General features: G+C 43.0%; 1 protein-coding gene and 1 pseudogene across 1 annotated transcript in view; one reads left to right on the forward strand and one right to left on the reverse strand.

The window, feature by feature from the left end:
• The window catches only part of THSD4 (thrombospondin type 1 domain containing 4), a 692,972-nt gene that overhangs the window by 356,724 nt on the left and 316,673 nt on the right, over positions 1-19,575 (forward strand). The gene's annotated exons all lie outside the window — the stretch shown is intronic.
• LOC136335162 (nucleolar and spindle-associated protein 1 pseudogene) lies at positions 8,236-9,432 on the reverse strand (annotated as a pseudogene).

The raw sequence follows: 19,575 nt of genomic DNA on the forward strand, positions 1-19,575 counted from the left end.
ACAGTCTAGTGCTCAGGAGCAAGGAGGGCTCTGCTCAGACACACCTGGGTTCGGATCCTGGCTCAGCCACATATGAAGCCTATCACCTTAGGCGAGTCCCCCAAACTCTCTACTCCTCAGGGTCCTCATCTATAAAATGGGTTTAATAAAACCTTCCTCACAATGTTGTCAGGAAGATAACCCATCATGCCCAGTAACGTTGGCTATGAGAGCCCTCTGCCGTCACACAGTGGCGTGGATTTCCAGCCTGGCCACCATCTAGCAGTGTAACCAGGGACTGTGTGACTCACCCATCTCTGTGGAGGTGCATACTAGCAGCAGCCATGTCTCGGAGTGTTGTAAATAATTCGTCTTTATAACTTAATGCAGTAAAGTGCTCAACATGCTGTCTGGTACACATTAGATGTTCATTAAATACTAACTACTATTGTTTGTCCTTCACTGCCATTGTCCCCACCAGCTGAAGTTAATTCATTCTAGACTAATTGTCCCAAGTACCTATGAAAGGCTTATCGGAGTGGGACCTTCTCCAACAGGCTCAGGACCGCCCTCACGTCCCTGCTTCTGTCCTCCCTCAGAGCCGTGACTTACAGCCTCCGAATGGAAGGTTCCTCTGCTCTTCTTCACAAAGGCTTCGCTGCCTTCACTCACAGGCAGAGTTCCATAGCTGACAAACTAGGATGGCCTCCCTGAGGAACTGTCCTTCATTCTGAGATGAATGTTCCAGAAACAGCCCCTCTCCTGATGCATCTTCGCGGTCCTGCTCGCTGGAAACAAGCATCTGGATTTTCCAGGAGGTTGATTTTACAGGATGTTATTCTCATAAAGCATATGTCAGCTTAATTGAAACGATGTGAGTGGTAAAGTTTGCATTCTAAATTTAGAAAAACGGCACGGGGAGGAAATGGAGCCTGGGGGGCTGTGAGCTGTGCTGTTGCGTAGCCCTGGTGGGGAGAGTGCTGGGTCGCCCAGGCCCACGGTTGCAGATGCTCTTGCTTACCGAGGTCTGTTTTAAATACTGCATTCTTAGGGTTGATTTTTGTTTGTTTGTTTGTTTGTTTGTTTCCTAATGTTTCCCAATCTTTTCACAGCTCTTATGGACTTCGTTCAGTTTTGTGAATCTTAACCTGTTTTTACATCATTCAATACTATTTTAAGAGCCCCTGCTGGGGCTGTGGATTGGATGAATCAGAGTTACTGTGTCCAGGCCTTCAAATCTATAAGGTGACCTGTTGGCATATTACTGTTTTCTTGAATAATAGTAACAGCTTCAGTACTAAGGCCTGATATGCTCATACCACTGTGACAGAGGCAGGGGCCGGGTCTCACCAGTGTGCTCATAGCACTACACAGAGAAGAGAGGCAGAGAGCACTCCATTCCTGTTGCTACAGCTTCTGGGGCAGAGGAGAGAGTGGCAAGGACCCTGGGGACAGGCTATGAAGAGTGTGGGAGGCGGAGTCTGGAGTGGCTGGGGTGGGAGCGCATGACGCAGCGATGTGCAGCTGGGGCAGCCTTACTCACAAGCCCGGCCCTACCCTGGGCTGATTCAGTAGGAACTTTCAGGACCCGAGTCTAGGTGGCATTTCTTAAAGCTTTCCTGGTGGTTCAAATGTGCATTGAGGGTGAAACCTAACCCAATGAGGCTCCTCAGGGAGGGCCATGTAAGAGGTTCCATGGTGGCCTGTGGTCCCCTCTCAGGCCCACTGGTGCTGGACCTTTCTGAGCAGCCTCCTGAGGCTCCCTCTCCTCTTTATGTGGTTCTCTGGTGAGGTGCACCCAACCACTAGCCCCTCAGACGCCTCCACAGTCAGGCTTCACCCACTCCTGGCACCCCAGAGCCCCAGAGCCAGGCCCCCCTTGTTCACAGCCTCCTGTGCCCTTCAGGGCCGTGCTGCTCTGTTTGAACACAAGTGGCAGCATTACAGTACACTTTATTCTTGGTCGTATCTGCAGAGTTCTCCATGGCTTCCTGTAAGCAATCCGCTGTGTGTTACCTTCCTCGGGCACCACCAGACCCTGTGGCCAGTGGGAAGCTGAACAGGAGACAGGAGGGAGGGATGAGCATGAGGTTGGGATATTTTCCCCCTTGCCTTGTTCCTTACAAGGTCACCTTAGGTGTTCTCTGGATGACCATCTCCTCTGGGGTCCCAGTAGTCTCTCCCTCTCCTTGTCCCATTGGGCCTGAGGGCTTCTCCTTCACCCTTGCTAGTCCAAGGTTTTTCACTACGCAAGTGATTTTCTCTAAGAGTGGTGCTGAACCAGCACAATTAGCGCCACCAGGGCACTGAGAAATGCAGGTTCCCGGGCTGAAGATCAGATAGTCAGGGCCTGGGGCCCAGCAGTCTGTTTACCAAGCCCTCCAGGTAATTCTGATGCACCCTCAGGTTTGAGAACCACTGCCCTGTGACTTCCTCTTTGTCTTACCCAACAGTGTTGCTCACAGCCCCTTTATCGAGCCCTCTGATAGTCATAATTTGAACCTGCCTGCTGCACCTGATGATGGGTTTTGAGGTTTGCTATTCCACACAATTGTGACCTTTGTTATAGATCTCTGCACACGTGTCGGAGTTTATATGTAGAATGAAGTCCCCGAAGTAGCAGTTCTGGGTTAAAGGGAATGTGCATTTTAAATTTTAATAGATATTGCTAAATTGTTTCTGACAGTGGTTGTCCCAGTTTACTTTTCATCTAAACGGGTCTGTAGTTATTTCCCATTGTGTGACCTTGCCAGTGACTCTAAATTAAGCCAGCGGTGGCAGAATGATTTTAGGGTCCTGTGTCTCAGACCTGGATGCGCCCAGATCACATGGGGATCTTATTAAAATGCAGATTTGAGTGTGGGAGGCCTTAGATGTGAATCCCAAGAGTCTGCATTTTTAACAAGCTCCCAGGGTTAGCGAGTAAAAGAAATGGCTAAGAAATGGGTGTTGAGTTCAAATCCCCACTCAGCCACTTACTAACTGGGACTTTCTGCAGTTTCTTCATCAATGTAATATCAATGTAACGGGGATTGGATCATAGTATTCGATTTTGATTATATAAGTCCACACATGTATACAAAGGGCTCAGCCAAGGGCGTGACACAGCACCGACATTCCACCAACAGCAGCTCAGGTTATTGTTTGCCTCTGTCCATTTCAGATGGTTATTTGTCCCACCCCTTATCTGCTCCTGACACTCAGCTGCTCATAGCTTTCCTCAAACAGCTCCCAATGTCTTAGGCTGACAGCTGCTCCAGAGGTTCTGTTTGTCTTCAAGGCAGCTACCAAGTCCAAAGCAGTTGCTAGTACCACTCTCCTTTAGCACCCCAAAAGGGAACCTGTAGCAGAGTCATTGCCAAGCCTCCTGCTGAGCAGCTGATCCCCTCATTCCAGAAACGTGAGACATTGACTCATAGAATGGGGACCCTCAGGAAGCACCAGCTGCCCTCAGCCCCAAGGTGGTCTTCAATCTTCCTCTTCGTTAGGATGGTCTTAATCCCGAAGAAGAAACCTTCAAGAAGGCCTGCTGTCCTTCTTTTCAGGGTGAGCTCAGGTTAAGTCCTCTGACACCCTCCCACATAGGGTGCGGGCAGAGCTCCTCACTTCTCCAGCACCATCTAAACTCGGGCTTCTAGGGAATGTGGCCATGCCCACTCTCATTTACACGCATCACCTGTGGCCTGTGGGGATATATATGCAGATCAGTCTCTAAAATGGCAGGCACTGTGCAAAGAGGGAAACATGCAAGTCATTTGTAATCCACCGCATTTCAAAAACCAGAGCCATGTTGTCACAGCACTGAGAAGAGGCTCCAGGCCCATGTGGAGCCAGCCAGAACCAGCTGCCTGTGGAACATGGCTGGCCCCATGGAACGGTGCCTTGCTCTCCTCCTTTATATGGACTTGAATAAGAACACAAGCTGACAGCTTCTAAAGCTGTGAGTATATGTGCCTATGTGAGGAAAACTGTGTGGAGAAATTGCCCCAAGGAGCCCAGAGGTGGAGGGAAGGGGCTGGGCTGCCCTACCGACCCAGGTCTCAAGTTCATTTCTCTACACTGAATGCTGCTCTCGTGCTGGGACAATGAAAGCACAGGCAGGTAGCAAGAGACACTTGAAAGTGACAGGACTGGGATTACAACATGGAGTCACGTTGGGAGCCTGATGCTGCATGTATTGGAGAAAGAAAGAAAAGCCGCCCTGGCTGGTGGCTCAGTGATAGAGCATCAGCCCAGCGTGTAGATGTCCTGGGTTTGATTCCCAGTCAGGGCCACAGGAGAAGCGACCATCTGCTTCTCTCTCCTACCCTCTCCCCCTTCTCTCCCTCTTTCCCTCCTGTAGCCAGTGGCTCGATAGGTTCTAGCATGGCCCCAGGTGCTGAGGTTGGCTCAGTTGGTCCAAACACTCAGCCTCAGGTGCTAAAAATAGCTCAATACTCAAGCATCGGCCCAAGATAGGGTTGCCAGGTGGATCCTGGTCAGGGCACATGCGGGAGTCTCCCTTACTATCTCCCCTCCTCTCACCTAAAATAAATAAATAAATAATATAAAGAAGAAGAAAAAGAAAGAAAAGCCTTTGCTTCCTCTCCTTTTTGAGCAACTCTCTTATCTGTGGGTCATCGGACACTTCTATTTTTACCCCTTGGCTGGGTGGGCTATTCCCCATTGTTTCAGCCTTCTCCTTCATGCTGGTGGCTCTCCAAGCTTCAATAGCAGTCCAGACATCCCCATGCATCTCCCATTCTGCTTGTATCTCCAAAGCCTGGCTGTCAGCACCCCTAAACTGCCCTTCCCATCCACTTCCCCAAACCCACTTTTCTGTGTTTCTTACTCCCAAGAAAGTCTTTATTTAAAGACAGTGTTCTGGGCCCTGGCCGGTTGGCTCAGTGGTAGAGCGTTGGCCTGGTGTGCAGGAGTCCCGGGTTCGATTCCCGGCCAGGGCACACAGGAGAAGCGCCCATCTGCTTCTCCACCCCTCCCCCTCTCCTTCCTCTCTGTCTCTCCCCCTCCCGCAGCCAAGGCTCCACTGGAGCAAAGTTTGCCCGGGTGCTGAGGATGGCTCTGTGGCCTCTGCCTCAGGCGCTAGAATGGCTCTGATTGCAACAGAGCGACGCCCCAGTTGGGCAGAGCATCGCCCCTTGGTGGGCACGCCGGGTGGATCCCTCGGGTGCATGACGGAGTCTGTCTGACTGCCTCACGTTTCCAGCTTCTGGAAAATACAAAAAATAAAAAATAAAAATAAATAAATAAATAAATAAATAAATAAATAAATAAATAAATAAATACAGTGTTCTGTAGCCTAAGAAATGATTACAAGCCATCATTCTGCCTGCTCCCACGTCTGTCCCTGGATCAGGGGCGATGCGGCAGAGTCGTGTGCCCAGATCAAACTGTTCTGATCCCTGAGGGAGGGGGCTTGTGCTCTCAGCCTTCCTGGAGGGCTGTTGGAAGGAGCAGCCCTGTGAAACCTCTGGGTGTTGCTGTGCACTGTTTTCCTTAAAGATGTTGCTCATCAGGTTCTGCGGCAGCCTTTTCGTGAGGACCCAGAGGAGAATGTCCCTTGGGTTTAGCTGTCTTCATTCTGAGCGAGGAGCCAGCCCTGGTCCTGTAAATCCTGTATCACATGAGTGCAGAGAACTCCAAACCGACCTCAAGCAAGCACATGGGAAGGCAAACAGTATGTGTTTTCTGCTGATGCCACTACTAGCCATGTTATGTATCTACTTATTTTTAATTTACATGATCTTGTATGGTTGCATATACTTAGTTAAGCCTCCTGTAAGATGGGATATAACAATATGAAGAAGTATACCCTCCATCCTCATGTATTAATAAGTGACCACTCACATGCAATATCTGTAGAGACATATTTATTAAGTAGAAAGATGCAATTTGTCGTAGGGCAGTATTTTTCAACCATTGGTCTGCCAGAAATTTTGTGCCGGTCTACAAAAGAGTTGTTGTATAAAGATTGTAGGCCCAATGCTCTTAGTTGAATTCACTTATACTCAGGGTGATAGCCACTCATCAGCCTGTATCATTGATGAAAATACTATTGAGGTTGTCTTAGATATCTTTGGAACTTGTATGCTTGTTCAAACAACCTTTTTCACTATGTAGAGCATTCACAAATCATGTGCAGTAGACAAAAAGCATTTGGACAAACTTAAGTGCTATTCAATGCATCGTACATGTGGAGTTCAGAAATCAAACACCAGCTTGTATTCTGTGTTGCACTGTTGTATGCAGTAAGATAAAATTTTATTCGTTTCGTGTTCTCATTTCCGGCAGGCTATGTCACTGGTCCCCAAGTTTATAAAGGTAAAAAATCCACTGTCATTGAGGACATGATTTGGTGAATTCTACCTGAAGGATGTATTAAATATTAACAAAATCAAACTACAGCACTTTTAGTTACCTGTCATAATATAGTGCAGCATTGTGAAGAGAAGTTTAGATCTTGAATTTCAGCTGAAGAGAATTTCAACAACCAAACTTCAAGTCATTTTTAGGTGATTTAAAACATACACCCTCCCTATAATTATGTAACATATAACAACAACAACAAAAATCTTTTCTGATAATGGGAGGTCCCTGGCAACCAAATGAGTGATTGCAAGGGACATGAATCATCTGGGCCTTCCTCTAGACCCTGAGCAGTGTGGCAAAGTACCCTGGAACCTGTCCCTCACTGTGCTTCCTTAAAGGGCCATTAGAGAAAGGGACTATTTGCTGTTACCGGAGATGAACGTTTCTGTCATTTTTCTGCAGGCCAACAGGTCTTTTTTTTTTTTTTTTTTTTTTACCACCTTGAGAAAAACTTTATTTATGAACATCGGAAGCAGTACAAAACTGAGAAGCTCAATTTAGGTGCAACAAACATGAATATGATGCTAAGCAACTCAATCCTTAAAGCAGCAGTCCTCAACTTTTAATATGGCCCTGTATATTGTTAAATAAGCAAGGCTAGAATGAGCTATAGAGGATTTGTTGTTTTTTTTTTTTCAGGTAATCTTTTTTTTTTTTTTTAATAAATTTTTATTAATGGTAATGGGATGACATTAATAAATCAGGGTACATATATTCAAAGAAAACATGTCTAGGTTATTTTGTCATTAAATTATGTTGCATACCCCTCGCCCAACGTCAGATTGTCCTCCGTCACCCTCTATCTAGTTCTCTGTGCCCCTCCCCCTCCCCCTAACTCTCTCCCTCCCTCCCTCCCATGTCCTCCCTCCCCCCACCCCTGGTAACTACCACACTCTTGTCCATGTTAGAGGATTTGTTTTTAAGAATATATTGAGCCCTGGCCGGTTGGCTCGGTAGTAGAGCGTCGGCCTAGTGTGCGGAGGACCCGGGTTTGATTCCCGGCCAGGGCACACAGGAGAAGCGCCCATTTGCTTCTCCACCCCTCCGCCGCACCTTCCTCTCTGTCTCTCTCTTCCCCTCCCGCAGCCAAGGCTCCATTGGAGCAAAGATGGCCCGGGCGCTGGGGTTGGCTCCTTGGCCTCTGCCTCAGGCGCTAGAGTGGCTCTGGTCGCAACATGGCGACGCCCAGGATGGGCAGAGCATCACCCCCTGGTGGGCAGAGCGTCGCCCCTGGTGGGCGTGCCGGGTGGATCCCAGTCGGGCGCATGCAGGAGTCTGTCTGACTGTCTCTCCGTTTCCAGCTTCAGAAAAATGCAAAAAAAAAAAAAAAAGTATATATTGAGTGAGATGGCAATTACATGAAGGTACATAAGCTTGAAAAAGAACCACTTTGCATTGGTAAAACATTGATGCCATAACCAACCCTTAAGGCCCACAGTTTCATTAAGATGACTAGATTCTCTAGAGAAAGAAGAGGTTGTTTTTCCCAGCTTACTGTTCAGTTTCTACTAAAGCTTATGGTATAACTAGCTGCCATCAGGTAAATGTTCTTGCCTAGAAGAGAATTGCAATTCTATTAATATTAGAGGCAGCAGCAAGAACTCGACATTAAAAATCTAGCTCAAGAATTTATAGGATATAAAAAAAGAATATAGGCTGGGTCTTACTAGAGAACTGAGTTGTACAGGGACTTAGGTTAAAACCATTTAGAAGAAATTGTAAGCTTTAAGGTAGTCATATCTTCCCAGTATGTGAAGAACCCACCAACACTACATATTATGAACAAAGTTGAGAGCAGAAAAAGGTCTTTTACTAAAGTGGGAAGGACTATAAAATTATGTACAAAAAAGGTTCAGAATAGAGGAATATTTACAGGATGTGAAACTATTAATCTGCAGCCATAATGAGGCCCCTCCGAGTTCCCAAAACCTTTGCTTTTTTCTCCTTCCGTTCTTGTTCGTGCTTCTTCCATTGCTCCTCCCTGGTCTGGAAACGAGGTTGCTAGTAAGTTTTCTTGTGGAAGATAACTCTGTTTACATGGTAATTTGGACATTTATTTTCTTTAGATTGTCCCCATGGTTTCAGTTTTCCTTTGTGTGGCTCATAGGTGAGGGGACGAGACAAACTTGCTTTGAGATCAAACACTGGTTTTCTGTTGGAGACCGGAGTCTGCTGCTTCAGCTGTCAACTGCAGTGGGGCAATAACTGGAGCAGAATTCCCCTTTGTGGGCTTTAAGTTGTTTGTTCCAACCATACCCTGGCTTTTTGGGGTATTCCAGATATAGTCACATGTGGAGACTTTCTGGCTGGAGTTTTGGTCAGTGAATGCTTGTACTCATTATCTTTGGTGGTGGCTGAAAACCTGACATTCGTTCTAGTTCCTGAGAGTCTGGAGTGCTTGACTGACCCGTTCACACCCGAGGTACTCTGATCCGCAGTGCCCTGGGCCCGGCCTTACCAGTGTCCCTGGCTTGCGGGAGTACAAGCCATAAAGAGTCTTCCTTTGAGACCAATTGGAGTTGCCACCACTTCCTTACTGACAGATTGCTTCTTCGGTTCATTAAATAAATTGCGTTGTTCAAAATGTTTCTTTTTTCTCATGACATATTGATCAATGGACTCCATTTCCTTAAAACAGGCCTCATGAAGCTTCTTAAAGTCTCCTTGATTCTCATCTGGTAGAGGTGCTCCTGCTGTAGTTCTGAGAGTCTGGTTTTCCTGCTTTTTTTGATTCTGGAACTCAATGGGATTACTTGTTTTTATCTCTGAATGACCCTGCTGGAAGTCAGGATTCCTGTGGACAGTCCTGTGCCTTCTCCTTGTTTTGGTGACATAGCCAGCTAGTTCCCTCTCAGCTAGTTCCTGGTTGCTAGTCTGTATCTCAGTCTCATCATAAGAGGATGCAGAAGTTTGACTTTCATCCTGATTTTCATTTTCTTTTCTTGTTTCCTGTTTCAGGTGGGCTTTCAAGGCTTTTAGCAACTTGCCTGCCCTCAGGGTAGCTCGAAGGCCCAGACTCTTGGCTAGGTTCTGCAGGTCACTGTACTTGAAGGAGGTCGGCTCCTCCACTTAGGGGATGGTCATCGCAATCACAGTCCAGGAAACCACGCTGAGTATCTTCCAAGCTCCATGGGGTCTTTCAAAACTAGTGCCCAAAAGGTCTTTAATATTTCTTGAAACCACAGGTCTCCTTCATGTCTTGTAACTGACACAACTATGAGAGCAGCAGGCCCCTAACAGTGTGGTGGCTGGCCAGGGGGACAGGGACACTGCAGGAAAATTGAGCAGAGTATTTTCTTTCTTTGCAAGCCACATTTGGGATCTGTGAATGCTGTCTGATCACTTGCAGATTTTTTTTGTCAGATGTTTTCAATGCCTCCCCTGCACCTCAGTGAGGTATTAGATGAACGTATTTCACCAGGAAGTACCAGCAGACTTAAATCCCATTCCCTGTGTCATCTTGTCTATGCTATTAATCATGCTTGCAGCTTCTGTGTCTGAAACCAAACCATAGGCCTTTCAATTGGGTAAGCTTTCTCATTCCTTGACACTAATTAAATTACTTTTATTAGAGTTTGCACTTTCCTAATCATTGCTTCTGGATTGGGGATTTTATGGCTAGATCAAGGAGGTGAGGTAAAAGGCCAACTTGACCTTTGGGAATGGTATGGGGACTAATTCACAGATATGCTACTCAAAGTCTGACACAAAGACTTTTCATTAGTTGATGTAAGGTCAGAAGCAGGGAAATTTGGAGAACAAAAGGAAAGGCTGTTTGGGTATGCTGATGGGAATTTGATTTAATTTTTTGAAACATACTGCAGCTTTCTGTTGTCAGATTAAAAAAAAACAACCTTATAAGTCTTTAGGAGAAGAAAATAACTTTTGAACGATACCTGGCAAATGAAGGCAGATTTCTACACGTTTTATTTATTTTCCTAGACACAACTTTTTTATTTTCATTGTCTTAAAATTGCTATAAGTTTACTTCTTAATATAAAAAAGGCAGGTATTTAGAAGGAAGAAAGTGAAAATATTTATATTTCTACCACTCAGTGAAAAACACTGCCAACATTTGGTGTATTTCTTACCTGTACATGTAAACACATGTATGTATATATGTTTTATATAAGAAAGGATTCATGCTTTACATACATGTTTGTAACTTGCTTTTTTCTTAATATAGTTTAGATATTTTCCAGGTCAATTTATTAAGTAGTTCACTATCATAACACTCATAAGTATCACGATTTATTAAATTCCTTGTTTTTTGACATTTTGATTGTGTATTGGTCAACTATGGCCATCATAATGCTGCATAACAGACAGCCACAAAAATCTCAGTGCCACCAGAGGTGAGCACTTAACTCTTTCTTCAGGAGTTTGCAGAATGTCAGGGGCAGCACTGCTATGCAGTGAGGTGGGGGATGCTGTCCCAGGAGTCCTGCACCCTCCTGGGGTCATCTCATCCTGAGGCACCTCATGGTGTACATTCCTCCCATGGCGATGACAAAAAGTCGCAGAAATGCTTTTTAAGCCTTGGGTGGCCTCTTGGTCTGAAATGTTTCATTGGTCACAGTAAGTCATATGGCCTAGCCTGAAGTCAGGGGAAAGGAATTTACTAAGAGTAAAAATTTCCAACCCCAGATCTAATCTAGCACAGGTTGTCTGTCCCCACTTACCGTTATTATAAGCATTGCCACCACACTCCTGTGCATACAGTCCACACGCCTGATTGGTTTTGTGTTCTTTTTTAGGATAAATTCATGCAAGTGAAATTTGGTCAAGAGTCAAAAAGCATATAAGTTTTAAATTTCATATATAGGACTAGACTGCCTTTGTTTGACTTGTTTTAAAACAAAACAATTGTACGGGAATGGTTTTTTGTTGTGTTTTTTTTTTACTAATTTTTGTGAGATTGTTTTCAGGAGAGGAAAAAGGAGGATATTTACTAAGTCAAAAAACAAAACAAAACCCTATATTTGATTGAGAGAAAAAAAATTAATGATAAATATTGGCTTTAAATGTAACCTTTAGACCCTGTGATATAAGAAGCCCCAATTCATTCTCAGAGATTCTGGATAAGGTCATCTGATGACTTTGGAATACCAGATTATTGGGCTCATATGGAAGCTACTGACTGATACCCCTTAGCTTTGAGTAAGGTTATAAAATCTGAGAGTCCTTCCTATAAAATCTGCATGTAAGACCTTCAGAATTCCTGAGAAAGTAAAAAATGTCTAAACAGGTATTAAGGTTTGAAAATAGAAGTGGATCGATTCTGTCACAGAGCCGGCAGGATTTCTGTAAGCAGCTGAGGCCCCAGAGCAGCAGGGAAGGACTCTTTCTGACACGGGCTGCCCAGATAGAGGAAGCAGACGTTTCTCTTCCTGACTCATTCATTTTTTCTCTCTCTTTTCCACTTCCCTAGTATTTTGTTCTTCCCCCTACTGTAGCCCCATCCCCTCCTTTTCATTGGTTCTTTGACTCCTTTAATTCCCAAGCAAAACGGAGGAAGGGAGAAGAAAACAACATATATATATATGCTTCAATGACAGAGCAATCTCTTATTTCACTGTGTCTGTTGATTATTTTCTTGCCTCATTAAGCCAGTTTTTCATGCTGGAGATGTTTATGAGAACACTGGTGTCTAATAAACAGATGTTTGGGGTGAATTCCCATGACGAATAGTGAGAAGGTTGAGAGTCTCCACGTGTTGCCAGCCATCCCTCGAAAATTCATTCTTTTCACACCAGAAAAAATGGCCCAGAATGGAAAGTGCCCTTCCCAACGTCCAACGACAACATGGGGGAGAAAAACGATCCCTGCTTTTCTGACTACACTCCCTTCACAAAAGGGCCTGGATCACAGCCGTATGTATTGTTCAGTCATGTGTATGGCTACAAGTAATTGAAACCAACTTACAGTGGCTGAAACCAAGAGGGATTTATTGCCTCCTGGCCAGGCAGTGGATAATGCATTAGTCTGGGATGCTGAGGACCAGATACAAAACCTCAAGGTCACTGGCTTGCACCCAAGGTCATTGGCTTGAGCAAGGGGTCACTGGCTCGGCTGGAGGCCCTGCCCCCAGTAAAGGCACATATGAGAAAGTAATCAATGAACAACTAAGGTGCCTCAACTATGAGTTGATGCTTCTCATCTCTCTCCCTTCCTATCTGTCTGTCCTTGTCTCCCTCACACATGTGTGCATGCTAAAAAAAGGGAAGGGGATCTATTTTCATCTCATAACAAAAAGTCTGCAGGTGGGAAGTAACTTTTCTCCCGTGATCACTAGATGACAGCTGCAACTCCAGCCACCACATCTGAGTTCACAACAGCAAGAAAATGGAAGGGACAATACTATAACTTTTAGCAAGAAATCAAAACTTTCTCTTAACTGCCACCACCACCACCCCCGCCCCAAACCCAGCTCAGCTTATATCTCATTAGCCAGAACTGTTGGCATGCCCATCCTTAGCTATTGGGGGTGGGGGGGGTGGGAGACTGGGAAAGTGGGTATTTCTGAAGACCTTTTAAAAAAGGGTTGGGGAAAGGTACTCACCACAGCCTGTAGTGCTGAGGCTTGTGGCCCCCTTGCGTGGCTTGCAGCCCCACCCGTGGCGATGAGGCAAAGGCTGAGGCTTGTAGACCTGGGCACGTGAACACAGCCCATCCCATGGAGAAGAGGCGGAAACAACAGCAACAGCCACAGCCCACCGGCACTGGCAACGCCCATACCCGAACGCCCCAGGCAGCAGCAGAGGGGGTGGTAGAACTGCAGACAGATCACACCTAGTAAACACAGAGGCCACACCCACTCACTCCAGTGGCACACCCTTATACACAGAAAAAATAGGAAGGCAGAGAAATGCAACACAAATGAATCAAGAGAAATCTCCAGAAAAAGACTTGAATGAGTCAGATATAACCAAATTACCAGATTCAGAGTTTAAAATAATGATTGTTAGGATGCTCAAAGATCTTAGAACAACAATAGATGATCATAACAAACAACTAAATAAAGAGATAGCAAGTATATAAAAGGACATTGAAATAATAAAAAAAAATCAGTCATAAATGACAAATACAATATCAGAAATGAAGACCACAATGGAAGGAATTAAAAGCAGGATAGATGGAGCTGAGGATCAAATCAGAGAGTTAGAGGACAAGATAAACAAAGGCACAGAAGCAGAGCAGAAAAAATAAAAGAGACTCAAAAAGCCTAAGGAAATTCTAAGAGAGCTCTGTGACAATATGAAGAGAAATAACATCTGCATCATAGGGGTTCCTGAAGAAGAAGAGAAAGAACAAGGGATAGAGACTCTGTTCAATCAACTTATAGCTGAAAACTTTCCTAAATTGATGTGGGAAAAAGTCACAAAACTTCAAGAAGCACAGAGAATTCCATTGAAGAGAAACCCAGAGAAATCTACACCAAGACACATCATAATAAAAATACCAAAGCTAAGTGATAAAGAGAAAATATTAAAAGCTGCTTGAGAAAAAAAGGCTATCACCTACAAAGGAGCCCCCATAAGGATGACATCCGACTTCTCAACAGAAACACTTGAGGACAGAAGGGAATAGCCAGAAATATTCAAAGTCATGCAGAACAAGAGCCTATAACCAAGACTACTTTATCCAGCAAGGCTATCATTTAAAATGGAAGGAGAAATAAAAAGCTTCCCAGACAAAAAAAAAACAAAAAAAAAAAAACTCAAGGAATTCATTACAACCAAAGCAATGCTACAAGAAATGTTAAGGGGCCTGTTGTAAACAGATCAAAGGGGGAAAAGAATATAGCAAAAGAGGAATACAGCTTTAAAGAATAAAATGGCAATAAACAACTACATATCAATAATAACCTTAAATGTAAATGGATTAAATAATCCAATCAAAAGACATAGGGTAGCTGCGTGGATAAGAAAACAGGACCCATATCTATGCTGTCTGCAAGAGACACACCTTAAAACAAAAGATGCACATAGACTGAAGGTAAAAGGATGGAAAAAATTATTTCATGCAAATGAAAATGAAAAAAAAGCTGGGGTAGCAATACATATATCAGGCAAAATGGACTTTAAAACAAAGGCTATAGTAAGAGATAAAGAAGGTCACTACATAATGATAAAAGGAGCAATCCAACAGGAAGATATAACCATTATAAATATCTACATACCTAATATAGGAGCACTTAAATATATAAAGCAGACTTTGATGGATATAAAGGGTGAGATCAACAGCAATACTATAATAGTAGGGGATTTCAATACCCCACTAACATCACTTGATAGATCCTCAAGAAAGAAAATTAACAAAGAAACAGCAGACTTAAAGGACACACTAGATCAACTCGATTAGGTAGATATCTTTAGAACCTTTCACCTAGCACCTATACATTCTTTTCAAGTGCTCATGGTACATTCTCTAGGATAGACCACTTGTTAGGGCACAAAAGTAGTCTCTACAAATTTAAGAAGATTCAAATCATATCAAGCATCTTCTCTGACCACAATGGCATAAAACTAGAAATAACCACAACAGAAAAATTCAAAAATTCTCAAACACGTGGAAACTAAATTGTATGTTATTAAATAATGAATGGGTTAACAATGAGATCAAAGAAGAAATTTAAAAATTCCTAGAAACAAATGATAATGAGCATACAACTCAAAATTTTTGGGACTCAGTAAAAGCAGTACTGAGAGGGAAGTTCATAGCATTGCAGTCATACCTTAAGAAGCTAAAAAAAAGCTCAAATAAAAAACTTAACCCTGCGTCTAAAAGAACTAGAAAATGAACAACCAGTAAAGCCCAGAGGTAGTAGAAGGAAGGAAATAATAAAGATCAGAGCAGAAATAAATGACATAGAGGCTAAAAAAAACCAATACAGAGGATCAATAAAACAAGAAGCTGGTTCTTTGAAAAGGTAAACAAGATCAATGAACCTTTAACTAGACTCACCAAGAGAAAAAAGGAGAGGACTCAAATAAATAAAATTAGAAATGAGAGTGGAGAAATAACAACTGACACAACAGAAATACAAAATATTGTAAGAAAATACTATGAAGAACTGTATGCCAAAAAAATTAGACAACCTAGATAAAATGGACAAATTCCTTGAAACATACAATATTTTAAAAATCAATCTTGAAGAATCAGAAACCCTAAACAGACTGATTACAACAAATGAGATCGAAACAGTAATAAAAAAAAACCCAACAAACAAAAGCCCGGGGCGCAATGGCTTCACAAGTGAATTCTACCAAATATTGAACGAAGAACTAACTCCTATCCTTCTCAACCTATTTCAAAAAATTCAAGAGGAAGGAAGACTTCCAAGCTCCTTTTATGAGGCGAGCATAATTCTGATTCCAAAACCAGGCAAAGACAACACAAAAAAGAAAAGTATAGGCCAATATCCCTGATGAATCTAGATGCTAAAACCTCAACAAAGTATTAGCCAACCGAATCCAGCAATATATGAAAAAAATCATACACCATGATCAAGTGGGATTTATTCTGGGAAGGCAAGGCTGGTACAATATTCGCAAATCGATCAATGTGATTCATTACATGAACAAAAGGAAGGAGAAAAACCACATGATAATTTCAATAGATGTAAAAAAAGCATTTGATAAAATCCAGCACCCATTCATGATCAAAACTCTCAGCAAAGTAGGAATACAGGGAACATATCTCAACATAATAAAGACCATCTATGACAAACCCACAGCCAACATCATACTCAGTAGGCAAAAATTAAAAGTAATCTCATTAAGATCAGGAACAAGGCAAGGTGCCCCCTTTCACCACTCTATTCAACATAGCCCTGGAAGTCCTAGCCACCGCAATCAGACAAGAAGAAGAAATAAAAGGCATCTAAATGGGAAAAGAAGAGGTAAGACTATCACTATTTGCAGATTATAAATGATATTGTATATAGAAAACCCTAAAGTCTCAGTCAAAAAACTACTGGACCTGATAAATGAATTCAACAAGGTGGCAGGATATAAAAATTAATACTCAGAAATAAGAGGCATTTTTATACACCAACAAAAAAATAGAAATTAAGGAAACAATCCCCTTCACTGTTGCAACCAAAAAAATAAAGTACCTAGGAGTAAATTTAACCAAGGAGATTAAAGACTTGTGATCGGAATATTATAAAACATTGATAAAAGAAATCAAGGAAGATACAAACAAGTTGAAGTATATATCGTGCTCATGGTTAGGAAGAATAATCATCATTAAAATGTCTATATTACCCAAAGCAATTTATAAATTCAATGCAATACCAATTAAAATACCAATGACATACTTCAAAGATATAGAACACATATCCCAAAAATGTATATGGAACGAAAAAAGAACACAAATAGCCTCAGCAATCTTGAAAAGGAAGAATAAAGTGAGAGGTGTCACACTTCCTGATATCAAGTTATACTACAAGGCCATTGTACTCAAAACAGCTTGGTACTGGCATAAGAACAGGCATATAGATTAATGAAACAGAACAGAGAACCCAGAAATAAACCCACACCTTTATGGAAAACTGATATTTGAAAAAGGAGGTAAGAGCATACAATGGAATAAAGACAGCCTCTTCAACAAATGGTGTTGGGAAAATTGGACAGTTACCTGCAAAAAAATGAAACTAGACCACCAACTTACACCGTTCACAAAAATCAACTCAAAATGGATAAAAGACTTAAATGTAAGCCGTGAAACCATAAGCATCTTAGAAGAAAACATAGGTAATAAGCTCATGACATCTCTTGCAGAAATATATTTGCTGATTTATCTCCACGGGGAAGTGAAATAAAAGACAGGATAAACAAATGGGACTATATCAAACTAAAAAGCTTTTGCACAGCTAAAGACAATAAGAACAGAATAAAAAGACAAACTACACAATGGGAGAACATATTTGACAATACGTCTGATAAGAGGTTAATAACCAAAATTTATAAAGAACTTGTAAAACTCAACACCGGGAAGATAAACAGTCCAATCAAAAATGGGCAAAAGAACTGAATAGACACTTCTCCAAAGAGGACATACAGATGACCAATAGGCATATGAAAAAAGACTCAACATCACTAATCATTAGAGAAATGCAAATTAAAACCACAATGAGATATCGCCTCACACCAGTCAGTATGGCACTCATCCACAAAACAACACAGAGTAAGTGCTGGCGAGGATGTGGAGGAAAGGGAACCCTCCTGCACTGCTGGTGGGAATGCAGACTGGTGCAGCCACTGTGGAAAACAGTATGGAGATTCCTCAAAAAATTAAAAATCAAACTGCCTTTTGACCCAGCTATCCCACTTTTAGGGATATACCCAAAGAATACCATAGCACTGTTTGAGAAGCAGAACTGTACCCCCATGTTTATAGCAGCATTGTTCACAATAGCAAAGATCTGGAAACAGCCCAAGTGTCCGTCAGCGGACGAATGGATTAAAAAGCCTTGGTACATATATATAATGGAATACTATGGGGCCATGAAAAAAAAGGAAATCTTACCTTTTGTGACAACATGGATGGACCTGGAAACTATTATGTTAAGTGAAATAAGCCAGACAGAAAAAGAAAAATATCATACGACCTCACTCATTTGAGGAATCCAATGAACAATGTGAACTGAGGTATGGAATTGAGACAGAGGAGAGATCAAAAGGACAAGAGGAAAAGAGAACAGAGGGAAAGGGGATGATAGGATGAGATAAAGCTGAAGGGAAGGGGGGAGGGCGCTATGGGGAGGGGGACAAGGGAGATGTTGAGAATACGGGGGAGGGGTGCATTCAGGGCAACACTAGAATCTATGTAAACACAATTAATTAAAATCAATTTTAAAAAAAGGTTGGGGATGAGAATAAGTGTTGGGATTGCCAATAAAAATATTTTGTGCAAGGAATACAAAATATTAAAGCATCATTCAGGGATACAGAGGGACCCAGAGAGGGGAGACACAGCGGCCAAGGTGGGCTGGCTGTGGTCTTGGACCGTCAGAGCAGTCACACAGTGTCAAACCCCTCAGTTCTTCCAAGTACCTTCTTACACTTCCCCACACTTTATATGTGGGAACATATGTGCATGCACAGCTTATATCTTACTTGATATCTTGGTTTCACAATGGATAAAATGGTTTTGATTACTAACATTGAGGTGTATTGGCTTTTGACAGATGTTTTACTTCGTAAGGGTAATGTTCTTCAACCTGGTCAGGTAGGAGGGAGAAGCAGGGTTGTGTCACAGAGCAGCGTTCAATTGGTTGGCGAGTTACTCAGGAAAGAAACTTCCACAGCCTCGGCTTCTTCTCCTGGAGCAGGGCATCAGCATCCACTCTGCCCACCTTGGGGGGTGAGCCCCGTGAGAGTGAGGACACAGCAGCAGGCCTTCAGGTCGGTGTGACCATGGTGTCTGTTGCACACGGTGCCCAGCACATGGCTGCTCTCTGGACCTGAGCCTTTTCAGGGTTGGACACTGAGATGGAAGCAAGGCTACATTCCCAAACGGAAGCTTTTGGAATATCTTCTGCAAAGTTCCTCATGCTCCGACCACTGGGAAATCTTGTCTACTGATTTTACTGATCCCCCACTCCCCACCCCCAGCAGTTTGATCATGAGGAACATCCACCAAAGAATGGTTTCACTTTTCTAGATTTGATTTCAGAAAGGTATGCATGCCGCTATTTTCATGGGTAACATCAGAAGAATAAACCGGCTATGGGTCTTTTTCTAAGTTGTTTTTTCCAATGAGATAGGCATCTATTATTATTCCAGATTTAAACATGAGGGAACCAAGGCTCAGAAGGAGTGTGTGTTTTAAGCACGATTGCCCAGAGATGGACTTTCAAACCAGACCTGAAGGCAGAGCTTAGTCTCAACTCCAATGAGGGGGCTAAAGGTAACATCATCTGCCTCACATTTCTTCTGGTGCTTCCTTCTCATCATATCTTTAATCTCAACTCTTTGCTTGGTTGAACTGTGAGTTTTGGGGCCCTGATTGTATAGGTGAGGAAACTGAGCCTTAGAGATGTGAAGTAACTTATCCATGATACTACAGGGAATTCACGATGGCAGGAGACCTGGAGTCAGTACTCTCCTGAGACAGAAGCATTCCAGTTTAAAAGAGGTCGTGGGAGCCCTGGCCGGTTGGCTGAGCAGTAGAGTGTCGGCCCAGTGTGTGGAAGTCTTGAGTTCAAGTCTCAGCCAG

This window comes from Saccopteryx bilineata, chromosome 4 (genome assembly GCF_036850765.1).
Source record: "Saccopteryx bilineata isolate mSacBil1 chromosome 4, mSacBil1_pri_phased_curated, whole genome shotgun sequence".
NCBI classification, from domain to species: domain Eukaryota; kingdom Metazoa; phylum Chordata; class Mammalia; order Chiroptera; family Emballonuridae; genus Saccopteryx; species Saccopteryx bilineata.